Source organism: Varanus komodoensis, unplaced genomic scaffold (genome assembly GCF_004798865.1).
Source record: "Varanus komodoensis strain SLA01 unplaced genomic scaffold, ASM479886v1 scaffold5, whole genome shotgun sequence".
Lineage (NCBI taxonomy): Eukaryota > Metazoa > Chordata > Lepidosauria > Squamata > Varanidae > Varanus > Varanus komodoensis.
In genome coordinates, this window is record NW_025336087.1 from 35581840 (window position 1) to 35594487 (window position 12648).

A 12648-nucleotide genomic window follows, 5' to 3' on the forward strand; every position below is an offset into this window, starting at 1 on the left:
GTCAACCTCTAGATATAATCAGAACCATTTTCCTACACTCCAGTTACACAGCTGAGAATGAGTTGCAAGTTGAACAATGGTCTTGTTTATGTTTCCAGTCAGTATTGGATACTAGCAAATAGAGATTGTCAGAACAATATTTGTTCTTCCTGTAGGCAGAACATTCTGTACTTGAAATTTAATAGGGAAGTGACCAGTTCCAAAAGGGGTTGAGGGACTGAAAGTGTTGTTGTTGGTCTTCCTTCCTTCCTCATTTCTGTTAAAGCATGTTTATTTGATTTTTTTTTCTGAGCAGCACATAATTCTTAAAATACATACAAAACAAACAATATCACCTTTTTGAAGGATATCATCATATTGTTATTTAGAAGTAATATGTGAACAACCTTTACATATTTACTTTCCTTTGCTTTCATAATATGCCTCATGAACATTTATATGCTATCTCTACATTACCTTCAGGACCCAAAGGATTTTAACTTGGGAGTACTCCTTGATCCAGAGTACTGGAAACCCAGGTGGCAGTGGTGGCAAGGAGGGCTTTCCTACAGCTTTGGCTGGTCCATCAGCTGTATCCTTACCTGGACGAGCACTGCCTAGCAACAATGATGCATGCTCTGGTAACCTCCCAGCTGGATTACTGTAACATGCTCTACATGGGGCTGCCCTTGAAAATGGTCTGGATACTTCAACTGGTACAAAATAGAGCAGCCAGGCTGCTGACAGGGACTAGCCATTATTCTCATATAACACCCATCCTCTACCAGTTCCATTGGCTTCCAGTTGAAGTCTGGGCCCAATTCAATGTGCTGGTTTTGACCTACGAAGCCCTAAACAACTTGGGACCAGGATTCCTGAAGGAACGTCTTCTTCCTTATACACCCTCACGCCCCTTAAGATCTCCAAGAACCCTCCCTGAGGAAGGTAAAAAGGACATCTATCCGGAATAGGGCCTTCCGTGTGATGGTGCCCAGATTGTGGAATGTGCTCCCTGAAGAGGTTCACCTGGCACCGAGTCTATATTCTTTTTGGTGCCAGGTCAAAACCTTTTTATTTAAGTGCTATTTTAAAAATTAGTATTTTAATAGTTTTAATCAGTCGCTCTTGCTTTATTTTTGGCTACATATTGTTTTATATTTGTATTAATTGCTTATTCATTTTTTGATTTTAATGTTTGTAAGCCGTCCTGAGATGCCACACATAGAGGACAGCATATAAAAGTTTTAAATAAATTAAAGGTCTTACTCTTGACCTTGTTTTCTTGGCTGGGCAGGAAGATGGTTATGTGGAAGTGGGGGGTTTAAAGTTAATTCCTGTGTTATGGTCAGATCACTTCCTCTTGAAATTTAGATTTTGACTACTATTTCTTTTTGGAAGGGTAGGAGACCTATTAAAATGGCCTGCCCCCAGAATCTGATAGATTAATCTGGTTTCCAGAGGGCCCTGGGAGTTTATTTGGCTGATATGCTTGGTGCTCCTGTCAAAGCTCAGGTTGCTGTATGTAATACAGAAGGGTCCCAGATGGTTGACATGATAACACCTAAATGCCCTCTTCTCAATTTCAGAGCTTGCATGGTTCCATGGTATACAGCAGATCTGTAGGCAATAAATCAATAGGGAAGATGGCTAGAATTCAAGTGGAGGAAAACCCAGGCTGAGTCCAACGGAACATGGGTAAGAGCTCATTATTGAGCCTATTCCATGGCAGTGTAGGTGGCAAAGAAAGCTTTCTTCTCTGCCAGCATCCAGTCCTCTCAGTGCTGTCCAGTGGAATTATTCCAAGAGGTTCATAGCCTTTTACATATTGGTCCTAAAGATGATACAGTAGAACCCTTGGTGGCCCACTGTAACAAATTTGCACAGCACGTCAAGGATAAAGTCAAACTGGGCTCCACATTTGATGGAGTCCCATCAGTGGAGGCATCTGGTTCTATTTTATTGGATAAGGTTCAATTATTGAAGTCAGGTGATGTGGACAAGGTGCTTGGACAAATTCAGTCTACCACTTGTGCTCTTGACATTTGCCCCTTGTGGCTGCTCACCCAAACCAAGGAGGAAATGCAAACTGTTGTAAATGTGTCTCTGAAGGAGCAGCTGGTCATGTCTTTGTTAAGAGGCAGTGATCAGACCCTTCCTGAAGAATGCAAGCCTGGACCCAGAAGATATTAACAACTAAAGGCTAGTGGCCAACATTCCTTTCTTGGGCAAAGTGCTCAAGCAGATAGTGGCCAGGCAGCTCCAGGCACGCTTGGAGAAAATGGATTAGATCCATGGCCCATCATGTCTAGTACTCCATTCACACAGTGGCGAACCAGCTGTCCACAGGATCCCTCGGGCAGGATGGGTGCAAGACCTTCTGCCCAGGCTCCTCAGCAACTGGTGTATGCAGCCATGCAGCCTCTGATAATGGAGATGATTCAGCTCTTTTTGAATATTATTAAACTAAATTTTATGTAAAATATTACAAAACAAATATTAAATACATGGCTGTAAAATATTCATTCGTTCATTCTTTCTTCTTCCGTACTTCTACTTCTAACTTTCTCCTCTTTCAGGATTATCCACTACCATCCAAAATTGCACTGAATCAACCAAAGGTTTGATATCCTTCCCTTTTATTATTATATGTTCAATAAACAAACTCCATATATATTAAAATCATTCTTACTTATCAATACTTTTTTTCACCCCAATTCCAAAATCAACTTATCATTAACAACTATATTCCAAATGCCTTTATACCATTCAATTACCTGAAGATCCCATTTATCCTCCCAATTATTTGCTATTATAAATTCTGAGGCTGTTACCAAATTTGTTATTAATTCTTTAATGTTTCATTTCTTATTCTTTTTATAAAATATTAACAGTAATACTATTTCAGGATCTGTTTCAATTCTTAAGTTCAATATCTTACTAGTCTCTTTAATATCTTATTAAATCCCTTTATCTAATATCTTATTAATCTCTTTAATTGTCCAAAATTTCATAATATTTCCTCAGTCCCGCCACATATGGAAATAGGTACCCATTTTCTGCCCACATTTTCAACATAAGCTGGAATATTTATTATCTATATAAAATAATTATACCAGCTTCCTTAATTCTAATTGAAATATGTTTTACTATTCTCTTGTCCTATATTTTTCCTTATTCTTCCTTGTCTATATCCTTCCCTAAATCTATTTCATATGAGATTTTAAGGAGACCATATAAATGCTCCCAGTCTAATAAAATTTCATAAAATTCACTTATGATTCTCCTTGTTTGCATACTACCTTGAGTCTCCCTATATGACACAATCTCCTCAATTTGAGTTCTGATCCATCTCTAGCTGCATGCACTAAATAGCACCCTGGTTGAATGCATTTATCTGTTTCCAGGCTCTTCAGTGAGACCTAGGCAATGTGCTCTGAAAGGCAGGTGTGGATGTGTATTCAGCTGTACATCGTATATTTCCATCAGCTATACATGGAGTAGCCTTTTTGAAAAGACAGTTTGAGATATTTACTTTCCCTGCTTGGTTAAATTTCTACCAGATGTTGTTGACTTTCTGAGAATCTTTTGCTCTTGGAAATTGCATATGTATGACCTTGATCCCAGTAATTGCTGACAGCACCAGTCTAAGTTTACCAGGTCGCACAGGTAAGATTTAAAAAATTCCTTCTGCACAGGTTAACCCTCATTGCCAGCCAAGTGCACAGGTACACTGGGGCTGAACCAGCACACATGCACAGTGCTTTGTTGCTGGTCTGCTGGGTGCCATGTTGAATGTGAAGGCCCATTTCAGCAATTTTGATGGGACATAAGATGTTTTGGAGGGGCACTATCATTGCCAGTAGTGTGTTTTTAATTAGTCCAAGCCATCTTTAAGACAGCATTCTCTCCTTGCATCTCTCCCACCACCTGCCCCATCTGAAGGACACAGTTAACATATTGGGATCCCTTCCTTAATTCTTCGGTGCTCAGCCTTCCTTATGGTCCAACTTTCACACCCATACATTGCAAGTGGGAAAACCATAGCCTTGACTATACGCACTTTTGTTGGCAGGGTGATGTCTCTGCTTTTTAGTATGCTGTCTAGATTTGCCATAGCTTTCCTCCCCCGGAGCAAGCGTCTTTTAATTTCTTGGCTGTAGTCCCCGTCTGTGGTGATCTTGGAGCCCAGGAAGGTAAAATCTGTTACTACCTCCATTTCTTCTCCATCTATTTGCCAGGAAGTGAGAGGACCAGATGCCATGATCTTAGTTTTCTTAATGTTGAGTTTCAAGCCAACTTACGCACTCTCCTCCTTCACTTGCATCAAGAGGCTCTTTAGTACCTCTTCACTTTCTGCCATTATAGTGGTATCATCTGCATATCTGAGGTTGTTGATATTTCTCCCAGCAATCTTAATTCCAACTGGTGATTCATCTAGGCCCACCTTTCTTATGATGTGCTCTGCATATGGCAGAATACAAGTACCCCAACTAAAATAAATAAATAAATAAATAAATAAATAAATAAATAGGCAGGGCGACAGTATAAAGCCTTGCCGAACTCCTTGCTTAATTTTGAACCAATCAGTGGTTCCCTGTCCAGTTCTCACTGCTGCTTCTTGACCCGCATACAGGTTTCTCAAGAGACAAATAAGATGGTCTGGTACTCCCATCTCTTTAAGAACTTGCCACAATTTGTTGTGAGCCACACAATCAAAGGCTTTACCATAGACAATGAGGGATCCCTTCCTAGGTGACAACAACAATGCTACATTAAGATACATTTTCTCTTTCATTATGTTATGCAGGGGGTCATAATGGTGGCCAGCAAGTATTAGTGCTGAGCCATGAAGGTACAGCCCCCTCCCCCCATTTTTGCTATTTCTTCCCACTTTTGAAAATCTACTGCCCCATTTTGTTAGCATGGAAGTTAAACCATGTTTGCCTACTCCGGGATTGCACTTGATCAACATGTTAGGCCCCAGCTCCCTCTATATGCAGAAGGCAGAAAAAGTGGCTTTGCACCAAGACATTTTCTCTAACCATACAAATGAGTGGCATATTACATTTACTCTCATCACAATTTTGCAAGTGATGATTCACTCTAGGGATGTGTCTACATAATTCCAGTATGCCTTGGTGTGCCTAAATGCTCTTTGAATCTCTCTGCAAAACAGCAACATGGAAGAGATGATCAAATTCAATTCACTTTAAATCAGTTGTTCCAATTTTTAACAAGTAATTAAATGAAGCTCCCTTCTGCTTTCTCCATGAGAAAACTGGCTTTAGAAAATTGCTCGAATGTATTATCCAAGGTGCCAAAGGTAAGACTGTGTCAGTATTTTCATCTAAAGGGGAAAGATGCCTTGGTTGTATACATAATATATGCAGAAACTTTGGTAGTAGGTGGCATATAAAGGGAAGTATAAATAAATAAGAATACAATTGGGACTTGTTCAGAAGTTGAAGCCAGATTAGACTTTGCCCCTCCACTACTTTTCAAATTCCTAAGTACACTATGGACTATATCCTGAATAGGCAGAAATTAACTTTATTAAGTACTGTTATGTTAAATGGACTTCAGTAACTGACAATGTATGTAAGTCTGTGTATTATTCTGAATATGTTTGGGTCATTCTTTGTTCCATGGATGAACAAATAATACAGACAGTAATGAAAATAGTTCCAAAGTTGTGGTACACAAAAGGCCTGTTTCAAGTTGATTATCTACCAATCTCAGTTGTCTGTGATGTGATAAATACAAATTTCAGGCATCCTTGTATTAGATAGCACATTTCCAATAAGCTGCCCTAAGCTATTTAGGCTTTACAGGTAAGAGCCAGCACCTTTAATAGGGTTCAGAAACCAACTAGGAGCCACTTGTTGAAAGACTGCTGTGATGTGGTCTGTGAAATGCCTGCCAGTTTACAGATTAGCCACTGTGTTTTGCAGTCTCTGAAGTTTCTGGGCACGCTTCATGGATTGCCCTTCTCCACATTGAGCATGTTGTAGCCATCTAAAAATGCGGTGATTAAGATATGGGCCCTTGTTCCAGATCTGCCTTGCCCAGGAATGCAACACAACTTTGAATCATGCTGTCTAAGCCATTACTGGAAAGGGCAGTGGGAATGGCACTCCCAGCCACAGTTGTCACCTGGAGCAGCACTGAATCTCAGAACATGCATGGACATATAAGCTCTGTATATGATCCTTCAGGGCAAGCCTGTTGCACTTCCAGTCTTGGGTTGGCCTAATAAACCTTCATTTGGTTGGAATGTGTCCCAGTTTGTTTGCCAACATGCAATTCCCCATTAGTCTTCAGCATTTGCACAGCCTTCTTGGTACAGATAAAAAGGTGATACAGAACTGGGTATTATCAGCAGTGTCATGAGGTCCAACCTCAGAACTCTAGATGACCTCTTTCAGATGAGCAGCATGCAGAACAAACTTCTGGGTCAACAGTCAAAGGGATGATCAAAAGTTTTCATACCATCTCCTGAGAATGCTCAGTCAGATAGGACTGGAAGAACTACAACACAATCTCCCCATATCCCATAAAATCCAAACATTCAGGAAAAATACATATTAATACAGAAGAGTGGGACATAAAGTGTAGGACTGGATATCCAAAATACAAGTACACTAACTAAAATGCAGCTCTCTCATTCTATTCCTGTCATCTATATTTAGCTACCAAAGGAGAACTGTACAAATTAGTATACAAATACTGAATGCCAGTCCACCATATAAAGCAACATTTTGAATATGGCACTATGGTGGAGAATGCTTACATAAAGCAATATGTTTTAAATATGACACTTGTAAACATGATACCGCAAGCTAACATTACCAGGCTAATGTATGGGGCAAACATCTTTTACCATCAAAAGCTACTACCAAGCTTCATTTGTTCTTGTGCTTCATTGCAACAGCAACTTTCAGTAACCATACCAGGATCAGGTGTAGATCAAGTTCTCAAAAAATCAGTGACAAACATTTTGGGAGATGCGGTATTTTCAGATACTTGTGTCCTGATAAGAAAACTACAAGAAGCAGAAGGTCATGTTTGTAAGGGTATTCTGTCCACAACACTTGAGCAGTCTGTTATCAATACTAGAGAATTGAGGACTGGAAACTCCTTCCACTCCTGACCCTACTTTTCAGCACCTGGAAAGTAACAGATTTTCCATCACTACTGTCAAGGAATTTAATTCCCATCAACCCCAACTTGCATAGTAAATTGTCAGTGATGACAGGATTTATAGTCTATGAAACATTGGAAGCACATCCCCATCACTGTAGGGTAAGCATACACAGTTCCTAAACCCAGCCCTTGGAATGGTCTGAGTTTTCCTACTTCTCTCTGTCACTGCTGCCTCCGCCGCCGCCTCTGCCTCCGCCTCCTCCTCCTCCTCCTCATGTGGATAGGATATTTAGGAAAACAAACACCAAAGGATAATTCACTTGATGTGGTGTACAAATCTTTTAATAATGTCCCATCAGAGGTTCATCACATCCTATTAAAATGGCTTGTTGCTGTCACTTGCTCTCTCCATCTCCCAAGGACTATAAAGCAGCATATTTATTTTTATTTGACACATGTGGGAGGGAAGCCTTAGTATTATTCCAGATGTACTAAAGCCCTTCACAAGACAACTTCTACTGCTGTTCCCTAACCCTCTGTTCACTATGTAAATATGATCGCATTAATAATTTCTTTTCATGCACTGCAGTGTTGGACTGATTAATTTTTGGCTAATTGCAATTGCCCCTTACTAGGCACTTTTACAGCCAAGGCTTAAAAGTATAATAATGAGAACTACTTTCAGTAAACAGCCATAGGATTCACAATTGATACTGCTTTGAGATGACAGAAGGGGAAATGCTGTGAAAGTCAAAATGGTAGCAAACTTGATAATAAATGATATTTGTCTGCTTTGAGTTGTCTAATGATTAAGTAGATTGCACAGTGATAAAAGGGATGCACCAAGAAACCAATACTTACACATTCCCTTTGGATTTTGAAATTAAATCTAGCCGCTTGTGTGCTCAACAGATGTAATAACAGGTTTTGATTTGATGACTTTTGCAAAACATTAAGAAGCAATTAAGAAAGCCTCCAAACCTAGTCAGCAAATTAATAGGTCTAGGAAGTTCAAATTGGATTTGCACTATATTTTCTTGCCATCTTTGTTCCTGGCAGACAGACAATGCTATAGCATATATTTCTGATCCCCTCAAGATATGCAGGGGGTGGGATGGGGACATTTTAGAGTTATGAAACTCATCCAGCGGTTGTGTTTCTGCCCACCACTTTTCATTGTTCTTCCCATTCCTAATTAATATTTTGCATGATGATGACTTGTTGTTGTTATCCTTCCCCTATTCCTAGGAGCCCCAACAGTGTCCATGGCATTTGGCACTACACCAAGTAGAGTTTTAAATTTCACAACAGTGATCAATTTTGCAATAGCAGCCATTGTTTTAGTAAAAAGCTGGTGGCATGTTTGAAATATGTGAGGTGTTTTGTTATTTCTTCTTTTGAGGATAACTCCTGGGAATTGAAATTTTAAGAACTTTGCCTGTCTGTTTCTATGACCAATATGTAGTTACAAAATGCTATAATTATGACATGTATTTATGTGCTTATTGGATTTATATCTTGCCTTTCTCCTAAAAGTGGATCTGAGAATGCCTTAAAATAAGAAAAATAATTAAAATGTAAATTAAATGTAAAGTAAAGAAAATGTAATTAAAACATAATATATGAAGATGTAAATTATAAAAACAAATAAAATCCTGTCAGTTGAATAAATGAACAGCTCCCAACCCATTAAACCTGCCGTAGCAGAAGCCAGCTTACATGCCAAAAGCCTGCTTGAATAAAAATATTTTACCTGCCAGTGGAGGACAACACACAGAAAGTCAACTTTTTCTTCCTTGGCAGCAAGTTCTAAAGCTAGAAATAGCCATCAAGTAGGTCTCCGTTGTATCTTTGCCAAATGAATCACTGATAGGATGATAGAGCAGATTCTGTATCAATCACATTTCTCTGAGGCACTATCACGTTCCTAAAGAAAGAGCCATTGAATCCAATTGGGCTTACTTCTGAGTCATTCTATACTTCTCAATAGCCAACATTCTGTACATGGTTTGCAAAGGTTAAAACTTTAAACACATATTATACACAATATTGAAACTATTTGTATCCAAAAACACAACAGGCAGCATGATAGACAAACATCTAAACCAATTTTGAACAACCAACAATGGGACCTGATTAAAATTTCATCATGTACCACCAGTTGCCTGTGCATGGAGAAAGTCTGGATCTAGAACAGAAAAAAATAACAATGTTGGTGCCAGGTGGGCCTTTCTGGGAAGTTCATTCCAAAATTGGGATGAACATAATAAAAGTGCCATCTCCCTTACTGTTGCCTTTCAAACCTCCCTCAGAGAAGGTATCTGAAGGTCTGAGCACACTATCCACATTGCCACTCAACTTTCTACATGTGGTCAAAATTAATAAGCCATGAGGGTGGAAAACTTTTATTTATTTATTTATTTATTTATGGATTTATATCCTGCCTTTTTCCTACAAAGGGCTCAAGGCAGCTTACATCATTCTCCTCCTCCATCTTATCCCCACAACAACAACCCTGTGAGGTAGGTTGGGCTGAGAGTCTGTGACTGGCCCAAAGTCACCCAGTTGGCTCCATGGCTGAGCAGGGACTAGAACCCAGATCGTCTGAGTCCCAGTCCCACACTCTTAACCACTACACCACACTGGCTCTCGTAATAATTTTTTTTAAATTCAAAACTTAAAAACAATACCTGTTAAACATATATTAAATTTAACATTTTATTAAATATAAGCCAAAATCAGAACTTTTCAACCCATGGTAGCAAGGTTTGTACTTGTATTGCTAAAACTGAATGGGAGAAACAGTTCTTGAAAAAGAGAGAATATCAGTTTTATAGCTTCACAAGTCACAGCTTTGTTTGTTTGTTTTTTCATGGGCAAAGCTTATGTATTCAGTGAAAACCTAAGCTGTGTGCAACACAGGAGACAAAATAAATGTGTCCCACCCAAGATATGAGCCACATCAGGATATTCCTTAAAGCCACAACTCCAGAAATTGCCTTACAAAAGCTATCACCTAAGGCTGATTAATGTTAAAATTAAACAACATTTGGAAGATGAGAAGTTGCCCACCACTGATCAAGACAATAGGTTTAAATCATCAGTGGACATGTGCTTTGACAGGGGGCCTTATCTAGACAAGGCATTCTACTTTAGGTTTAAGGATACCTAGCAGGTCACAAAACTGTATGTATTAAAGATTATATGCAATGTATTAAATATAAGGAAATGCAAACTGAATTTATTAACTAAACAAGAAAAAGAACTCACATGTTCCCCTTTTTAGTGGCCCTTTCATTCCCTGAATGGGTCAGGATGCTCTATGGGTCTCCAAAGAATTGGGCAGTATACCAATTTCCTGCCATATTCTGAGAAGGAAAAACTATGGCTATGAGGGTTCCGCTCTCCCACTTCTGCAGAGCCTGTCTCGACGCACCCAGGCTCCCTCCTCTTTCCTGGGAATGAAGCTGTGTTGGTTAGGTACATAGTTCGATTCTCACTGCAAAGGCAGGCCTTATCTACACTTGGAAGGCAACTTCAAAGCCATTATTTCTGGTACTCTTCCTAACAAGCAAAGGACCATGAGACATTGGCATGCTTCAAAGAAACTATTTTGGCCTTTGGACACTGGGAATGTTCACTATTCTACCTGTCAAACTTCAATAACTTTCTCACCATTCTTTTGATTGAGCCTAAACAATGCTCTTGTGCAAGGTGGCATGCCAGATTTTCATCTCTCTCTTACTTCTGTATCTCTCTGTTCCCAGGACTTATAAGCAGCTTTTCCAGAGGCATGAGGACCTGCAGTAGGTAGAGGAAGACAGTGCAAATTGTGTGCCAAGCTATGTACAAGCAGAATTGCTTAACTTTAGTGCAGAGGAAAGTAGCCTGGTTTGGACAACAATGTCTGCCATCCTTTAACAGCCTGGAAAATGGTCAAGAATTATGGGAGCTGTAGCCCAAGCAAATTTGCTAATTCCGCATTTGTATAAATCCAGCATTGGCTCCAACAACATGTAAGGCAAAAAATCTTGCAAATATTTTATTTTTCTCTCTTTTCTTTTCCTTTTCCCCATTAGTATTAAGTAGACCAAGAGAGCACAGAAGGTAGTTCACCAGATGTCTTGCACTCAACTACCAGAAGCCTCACCAACCTGCAAATAGTCCAGAATACTGGGAGCTGAAGTTCAAACATTTAGTGATCTACTTTCTGCTCACCTGATACAGATTTCACATCAAAACTTAAAACCAATACTACTGGCCTGGAAATTATGTCACACAGGGTTCATGCCTATTTCATGTGGTATGAAGTGTGCCTGTGGACAGATGGACCTTTAGTCTGAATGGATGCATGAGTTAAAGTAAATACTATCTTCCACTGATTTCCAAAAGCGGAACTCCCAGTATTCCCAATTAAAGAGCCATTTTATTTTCTTTCCAGTGCATAAGTTCCATCAATGGTAATGGGAGTCATGTATGTTTAGTGATCTGAGAAAAGACTCCTAAGATATTGTGTAAATATTTTACAACTGACTGGGCACTGCCGTCTAACTGAGCAACATGATATTTTTTTCCTCTAACAATGTTTGAAGCTGCTCCACTACAATTGGGCCTGCATATACTGTTCCGTGACTAGGAACAAAATACTGCACTTAGTTTTATCAAGCGAATCTGAGCCAGGGGAGGGGGGGCGGCATCTGGTTCCATAATATGGGTACCCTGAGTCATGGAAAATTTGCAGCAGATAGGCAAATCCCTGCTGTGAATGTACACAGCCTTGAGTTATGAACAGCTTAAAATGTTACTTTCTGCTTTGCAAACCCAAGACAACAGATGACCTCTGGCTTTCCTTATGTTCTGAACACTACCAAGTGTATGTGGAGATATAGAAATAAACTACGTATACTGAATTCAGCTAAGAACTATGCAACTGAATTATCTACAAGACTTCAGAATGGACTATTAATTAAAGCTTTGTGCAACTATATCTTCTACCATGTCTTTGGACAGTGGAAACTACTAAGTGACCCCATGAAGGCAGGGCTTGCTTAATTTTGCATTTTCTTTCTTTTGTGACCTTGAGATTGCTGTAAACTCTCTGTAGCAAAGCTTTTGCCAATGAATTAGAAAAGAGTTTTTCATAGCAAAATAGACTACATCTATGTATGATGTGGCAATCAAATAGTGCACAAGATTTAAACCCTTGCCTTTGGATGGAAGGATCACCCTTATGTCCAATAAAAGAGAGTAGCACATATACACACATTTGTTAAATCTTTTCTTAGCTGGAAAATTAGTGTCAAATTGTGTAAGCGCATAAACTATGTCGGCGTGAGACAGTCTCATTAATTTGATGGCTGAAGGTAGGCTTCTCAAACAGCAGGTTTTCTGATACTCGTTTTTATTTTAATCAGCTAAAATAATGAGCTGGGGGTTGAGTTGCTTAACCAGGCCAAGAGAAGAAAAAAGCCGAATCATCTTAAAACACCAATCCTGGATTTAATAGCCTACAACAAAACACTAAGC